This window comes from Triticum aestivum, chromosome 7B, assembly GCF_018294505.1.
Source record: "Triticum aestivum cultivar Chinese Spring chromosome 7B, IWGSC CS RefSeq v2.1, whole genome shotgun sequence".
Classification (NCBI taxonomy): domain Eukaryota; kingdom Viridiplantae; phylum Streptophyta; class Magnoliopsida; order Poales; family Poaceae; genus Triticum; species Triticum aestivum.
The window spans coordinates 725,317,602-725,325,363 of NC_057813.1; the positions used below are offsets into that span (position 1 = coordinate 725,317,602).

A 7,762-nucleotide genomic window follows, 5' to 3' on the forward strand; every position below is an offset into this window, starting at 1 on the left:
ATGTCATACATGAATGGATGTTCAAACGCAATGTCTATGAAACCGAGGACAACTTGCTACAATCATTGCTTAAAAATCAAAACAAAGATAAAATACTCTTTCATTACAACTTCAAGTGAATGTTACTATCTTGTGCATATTCAGTTTCCCTCACTCGACGTTAATTATAGTAATGTAATTGACGAGTTATGCATGCGTGCGCAGATTCTACTTTATTTTGCTAGAGATTAAGCTTGAAGCTCGAATAATAACTGTCTTAGACTCAAGAAGAAAAGATCCCCAGGAGTATGCCGACATGACTGATATGCTCCAGAAGTAAGTTCAGTCGATCATTATCGCACCATATCGGTAACTTTGTTCATTTCCTGGATATCAAGTAATTATTCTCTTTGTCTGGTAGGATTTGGAAAGAGTTCACCGCAATTACGACGGGACTGCCGACAGAGCTGCAATTGAAACACCCGAAAGTAAGTACTACTAGCTAGCTAGTTCCGCGCATCTCTCATTGATTCTAGCTAGTTTCATCAATACCATTTAGCATGCTTGATTATTAGTTTGATTGAACTCTATTTCTCGTAAAGTGCTTGTGGCAGGAAGGCGACAATGCTTTTTGTGGATACTATGTTTGCGAGTTCATCTACAACTCGACGACCTCTAAGCCGGGCTACTCTGAAAAACAATATGAGGTACGTAAACAAAAGAATTCACAATTTTATTTTATTACCATCATTTGTGTTGAGTTTCATTCATATATATGTATTGATCCACTTCTCTAAATTAGATGTGGCAGATGCGGGATGATCTCCTAGCACATGATCGCATACGAGCTATTCAAGAGGAATTGGCGGGATTCTTTCTTGACCACGTCATACATAAAGCCGGAGAATACCATGTGGAAGTTGAAATAGACCTTAGATGTTAGGGTTTGTAAGAGATCTTATATTGTATATATGTAGCTAGTAGCGTCGTATAGATATAAGAAAACTTGTTGTTCGATCAATCTCTCGGAGAAAGAGAGGTCACTTCTCTCTGTATATGTTCATGACGATCTTGTGTACTTAATTGTTCCTTCATTTTTCTTACTAGCTAACGTGTCGAGTTCTCTCTATACGTATAGTAGCTAGCTAGCGTCGACCAAGCACAGAGATAAGAGAGGTTACTTCTCTCTATTAGCTAGCTAGCACAATATATGAAACCCCTAAATTAATCCTCCAAAACCCCCTAACCCCCCCCCTCCCCACTTCAAAAATAAAACCCCAGCTCCTACCATAAGCTGAGGCATGGATGCCTTTTGGTCCCGATTGGTATTACTAACCGGGACTAAAGATCCTCCTGCTTGGGCGCCCCACAGCGGCCATGTGGATCCCTTTCTGTCTTGGTTCGTGAGCGAATCGGGACTAAAGGTTTTATGCTTTAGTCCCGATTCCAGAACCGTGGCTAATGGGCCTCTGGAATCGGGACAAATGGCCCATTTTCTACTAGTGATGATCTAAGAAGTCTCTCGAGATGGCCAACTGATTCCTCCCAAGCGGACCAAGGACAAATTTATACATCAGTGCGGAGGTATTTGTAGGGACAACATCTCGATCAACATCAAAGAATGGAATAAGAAGAAGGACTCTGAAGTTTCTTATGTCCACGATAGATAGAAAGATGATCTTTGGAACTCGCTGATGACAAATTTCAGCCTACCGCCAGAGGAGGATCCGAATAACCCAGTTATACAGTGAAAGGTCAAGGTGTTTGCTCTTATGAAGATGGCAGAACTATTCAAGAGATGGAAGAAACTATTGAACACATAGTTTGTCGACAAAGACGAGACTCCAGAATTCACCAGTCAATATGAGAAGAAAAAAGATCATTGGCCTGCATTTGCGGCCTATAAGAAATCGAAGAAGGCTAGGCAAAGGTCACATATAAATTAGCACGACATTGCACTGGCCAAATCGGGCAATGACTTGTTTCTTCGGGGTTGGGGAAACTTTGGACCCAGAATTAGGGAAGTGTGTTTTCACGAAAGCTCAACATGAAACACCCGTCAAAAATCTTGAGGAAGCAATCAAGGAAGTGTAGGAAGGGAGGTTCCATCCTGACAGAGAGAAGGACAAGCTGTTAAAGGCCCTCGGGAATCCTGAACACTCTGAACGAACACAAGGCACATCAGGCTCCGTTCTGTCGGTGCATGGGTTTCCTCGACAGCACTGGTTATAGAAGCCGAGAGAGAAAGAAGAAGGAGGAAGCAAGCGAAATGCATAAGTCAATGAAAGATTACCGAAACTAGAGGAACTTCAGAGCCAACGAGCTACCGACCCATCATCTCAGCGGCACGAAGATCCTTCATTGGATACTGCCCCCGAAGAAGCAGTGTGGCTTCCACGGATCTCGTTCATCCTAATATCATGGCTCGTCGCTACCCCATGGATGGTATCACGGGTAATGAACATTGTTTGCTAATGGCAAAATGACATAACCTGACCTTGAAGGTGGCGGTCGGCTATGTCTTACCTCCTCGACCTGATGCAACTTTCCATTTCACTCCGGTTCCAGATGGCTTTTCTATTGTCGGGGTGGACGAAATAATGGACGAATTTGAGGGGCTGGATTGAGTACCCTATAGGTGAAGGGGATATTCTTCTGGAAAATGCCTTAAAGACTACATGTCTATGGAGAAAGGAAAACATCTTGCTTCCAAACTGGACGTTGCCTCAGCAGACTCAGCCGGAGGAGGCCCCTCAACAGATTCCTCATAGTCCAGCTCTACTATCTCCGCTGCCTCAGTCGTCTCCGGCATGTCAGCCATCTCCGCCGCCTCAGCGGACTCCGGCGGAGGAGGCCGCTCAACAGAGTCCTCTTCCGCCTAAGCAGTCTCCGCCACGTCAGCGGACTCCGCCTTCTCTGGCGCGTCAGCGGACTCGGCCGCCACTCCGGTGGCTAGCAGTACAACATGCAAGAAATTCAGAGCTGGCCCAAGCCTCAGGGCTCCTCCAAAGTTACCATATAAAAGGACTGACGAGGAAACCAAGGACATCGTGGCTGCCGAACTGAAGGCCATTTTGAAACAAAACTTCCACCTCCGAATGAAATAATAGATCCGGTGAAACTGAAGCACTCTCTGGATGCCCTTAGGAGACCACCACCGCCTCCGCCGCTATCACACTATGACCGCTGTATTGAAAAGACATTTGATGAAGCGCAGTAGTCGGGAAGTACTAGCAGTGCTACCAGACAAAGTGGGAAAACAATTCCCCAACTCGGCGAACATGAGAAGCAATCGTGCCCCCCGCTCAAGGTGGTTACCGATATCGCTAATCATCTGGGGCTAGCGCCCGGTATCACTCTCGGTGATTATGTGGGCGATGATGTACAATTTGAAATGGCTGAGGTAGTAGCGCCCTTTAGATACGAGCACGGGAAGCCTCTCGTCAAACCTGATCAGCTCCCGCATCTACCAACGATGATGCGAAGCTTGCATGACTGGTACTTGGAAACCTACAGGAAGGATGGGACCGACAATATCTTGCTGTTAAAGATGAGCATGACTTCATTGGAGTCGACCTTATGTACGTTGAATTTGTGGAATCATTTTAGTTATTCAATTAGGTCACCATCGACCAAACTCTCACGACTTGCTACTGTCTGTAAGTATTATTTCTGTAATTAAGTCTCCAGCTCAACTCGTTCATTGCATGTATATATGATTATCCTCACTATATTATGAAGATTGAAGATCGTCGAATGCCAAAGAGGACAAATCTATGACACTGAGTTAATTAGCCAAATACTGTAAATGAATTTACGGTACAAAAGAGAGCCAAAGTTACCGAGGAAAACTTGCTAGATGCATTCCTTCGAAATCAAAACAAAAGTGAAATACTCTTTCCTTACACTTCAAGTGAGTGTTACTGTCTTGTGCATATTCGGTTTCTCTTACTCGAGGTTAAGTGTAATTGATGAGTTATGCTTGCGCAACTTCCACTTTATTCTGCTATCCATTAAGCTTGACAGGGGAGTAGTAATTGTCTTAGACTCGAGACATAGACAACCTAATTTGAGGGCGCACATGAGTGAAATGCTTCAGAAGTAAGTTCAATCAGTATCGCACCATATCAGCAACTTTTGTTCATTTACTGATATCAAGTAATCATTTTCTTTGCCAGGAAGGATTTGGAAAAAGTTCACTAGAATGGTTCCGGGCCTGAAGAAGGAGATGTGATTTACACACCCCAAAGTAAGTAGTACTAACTAGTTCCGCGCACCTCTCATTCATTCCAGTTTCATCAATCATTATCATGCTTGATTATCAGTTTGATTGAACTCTATTCTCGTAAAGTGCTTGTGGCAAGCACCCGGGAATAATTTATGTGGATACTATGTTTGCGAGTTCATTGGCCACTCGACTCTGAGCGGGGCTTAACTTACCAACAATTTGAAGTATGTAAACAATATTCACAATTTTATTTTATTACCATCAATTGGGTTGAGTTCCATTCATATATATGTATTGACCCCCTTCTTTAAATTAGATCTGTGAGAAGCGGAGCAAACTCCTACCACATGATCGCATAAGAGCAATTCAAGAGGAATTGGTGGATACTTTGTTGACCAAGTCATACCTAAAGACGGAGAATACCATTAGGAATTGCAAGTGGATTTTCGTAGAAAATGCCAGGGATCGTAAGAGATGTTATATTGTATATATGTAGTAGCGTTGGATAGATATACGAAAACTTGTTGTTCGACTAAGCACGGAGAAAGAGAGGTCATTTCTCTCTATATATATTCATGACGAGCTTTTGTGTAATGGTTCCTTCATTGCTATATGTAGTAGGTAGCATCGAGTTGAATGGAAAAAATTAAATAAAAATGAAACCCTAAATGTAAAATAATTGAAGGGTAAACACAAAAATAAAAGGGGGAACACAATATGAAAACCCCTAAACCCCTCCTTTCAAAAAAACTAAAACCCCAGCGCCGTAAAACTGCTGATGCGTGGCTGCCTTTTATTCCCGGTCGGTGTTACCAACCGGGACTAAAGATCCTGCCTGGGCACCCCACAGCGGCCATGTGGTGCTCCTTTAGTACCGGTTCGTAAGCCAGTCAAGTGGCGGGCATTAGTCCCAATCGTTTTGTCCCGGTTGCAGGACCGGGACTAAATGCCCTCTGGAACCGAGACTGATGCCCTGTTTTCTACTAGTGATATCTAGTATAGATCTGACGTAAGTCTTACGAGTAATTTGGATGAGTACTCATCGTTGATTTGCTACTTTTTTCATTCAACTCGGTTGCTGCAACATCTGGTAGCAGCACGGATATGGGTAGTTTCGATGGTGCTTACTACATGGACACCGACGTCGACGAGTAGTTCAGAGGTCCTAGACAGGAGGCCTCGCCTTTTTGATCGAGTGTCATTGTTTTTCTCAGCCTTCTTTAGGCAAAACTCGTTTAACTCGTCTGTACCCAGACTTATGTTGTTTGTTGATTGATGTATTTTGGGTCCTCATGACCTTGGTTTGATATATAAATATTTGTATTAAATTTGTGTTGTGATATTAACGTGGAGTCACCGTTTGTTACCGCGCATGATGCGTGTATGATTAGTGCACGATTATAAATGGGTGTGTCACAAGTGATTTCATTGATCTCAAGACTTGACGCTTAGTCCTTCAGAGGCGCTCATATGGATATTGTGTGATGCTTGAGTGCATAAGGCGAGTCTATATGTGTGTATTTGAAAGGCTTATTGTACAAATAAGACAAGCAAGGTTATTTTGTGATGGTGTACAAACTTCGAAGATAGTGCACGACCAAACCAACTGTCATAATTTATGCATGATGCAAACTGTTCAACGTCTCTCTGATTCTTCTTTTTACATAAATACCAACATTAGTTTGTACAAGTTATTTTGCTCTCACCTAATAAACTTGGAGGAACATATATCATCGACATTTCTACAAGTAAAAACGACTTGACTTCATGTATTAAATTATTAAATTTTATTCTGAGTTGGAATGACGACCAAGGAAAAATCTACTATACAAACTTCGAAGATATTGCGCGACCAAACCAACTGTCATAATTTATGCATGATGCGAACTGTTCAACACAATGTTGTCTCTCTGATTCTTCTTTCTACATAAATACTAACATTATTTTGTACAAGTTATTTTGCTATCACTTAATAAACTTGGAGGAACATATATCATCGACAAATCTACAAGTAAAAACGACTTGACTTCATGTACTAAATTATTAAATTTTATTCCGACTTGGAATGACAACCAAGGAAAATTCTACTATATGCACACATACACATCAGCATGTCAAATCAAGAAAAAATCCATGAGAATTATACCATGTGTATTCAATAGCTGATTGTGTGGAATATTAGCTAGGATTTGTTCGCACATATTGACTCCCAGAAGACTTGTTATAACTTGGATGCCAAGATCATGCCATATTACACACGATCAGACTCTTCTTGCTGGATATCATGTTCACATCTTTAGAAGACTCCCTTTACTAGGAAAACCCAAAAAGTGAAACTCATTACTATATTTTTGTTCATTAACAAATATAGTTTGAAACATATGTGTGTGGATGAGTGGATCCACGTAAATGTCAGCACATTTCATATTTTAGTAAAATCATAATTTATACAATTTTTGTATGTCATGTTCAGAGAGCTTGGCATTTATCCAATGATTTCCGCCCACTTCTAACCGTGTGCATATGACACGTATTATTTTGTCTGTCAAAGCAAAATACATGGGTCCAATTAAACATTTAATGACATTAGCACTCACTCAAAGGAGTCCATATACTACCACATCAGTGTAATTAAGTTGTGGAAATAGTATAGGCGTACTAGTTCCTCATTAGATGTCATGATCATTCAAATTGATGCAACTTCTGTGATTTCCTGCTTCTACGCCACTATAAGAACTGTATTTTTTCCCCAAGCATTTTGCGATCTACAACTCCCTAGCTTACGAGACACAGTTATATTGAGCATATGGCCGACTCCGATCACAAGGACGCGATGGACAAAGGTGAGCTGCTTAGAGCGTTCAATTATCATAACTCCCATATGACATATGCATGCTACTCACTAACTTATTTATATTTCCGATGCACCATGCAGCGACCCATGACAAGTCCGTCCCTCCACAACATTTTTATACGACTTCCCCAAACAACTCAGCGGGAACTTCTACTGCAACAATTGCCCCGAATAAAGAACCGGTTGCCAGTGGTTAGTAACTCTCATAGATAAATCGAGTATATCCTAACCAATTAATTTATAAAATGGTATTGTTTTCAAAAAACAAGAGGAGATTTGGTGCCACATGCACATTTCACCACTGCATCTATAGGCGTGCAGGTCATATAAATCTACTACTGCAAATAAAACAGTTGATCCTAATCATTTGCATGTCCTTCTAATACCTGAGCGTTGTACCTTGGGCAGTTCGGACGGTGGCAGACAAAAATGTTACTCTCCCTGTTTCAAAATATAGTGCTTCCTCTAACCCGTGCTTCAAATCTGACCATAAATTTAACCAACGAGACCGAGTATAGCTGGAGCAAAAGTTATACCAGTGAATTCGTATTTTAAAAAAGTGTTCAATTATCTAATTTTTTCCCGCCGTAGTCGGTCTTGTTAGTTAAGTTTATGGTCAAAATTGGACCCCGGAAAACGCGGGCGCACTATGTTTCGAAATGGAGGAACAAAGCTGGGTTATGGACCTCTCCATCCTCAAC

At 41.6% G+C, this 7,762-nt stretch overlaps 1 long non-coding RNA gene across 1 annotated transcript in view; it reads left to right on the forward strand.

Moving 5' to 3' along the window:
* Window positions 1-6,974: 6,974 nt before the first annotated feature.
* Window positions 6,975-7,762, forward strand: part of LOC123156036 (uncharacterized) — a 2,735-nt gene continuing 1,947 nt past the window's right edge. Inside the window, exons 1-2 of the long non-coding RNA XR_006477794.1 lie at window positions 6,975-7,050; window positions 7,143-7,253. This is a non-coding gene — a long non-coding RNA (uncharacterized lncRNA). The remainder of the gene's footprint in view (window positions 7,051-7,142; window positions 7,254-7,762) is intronic.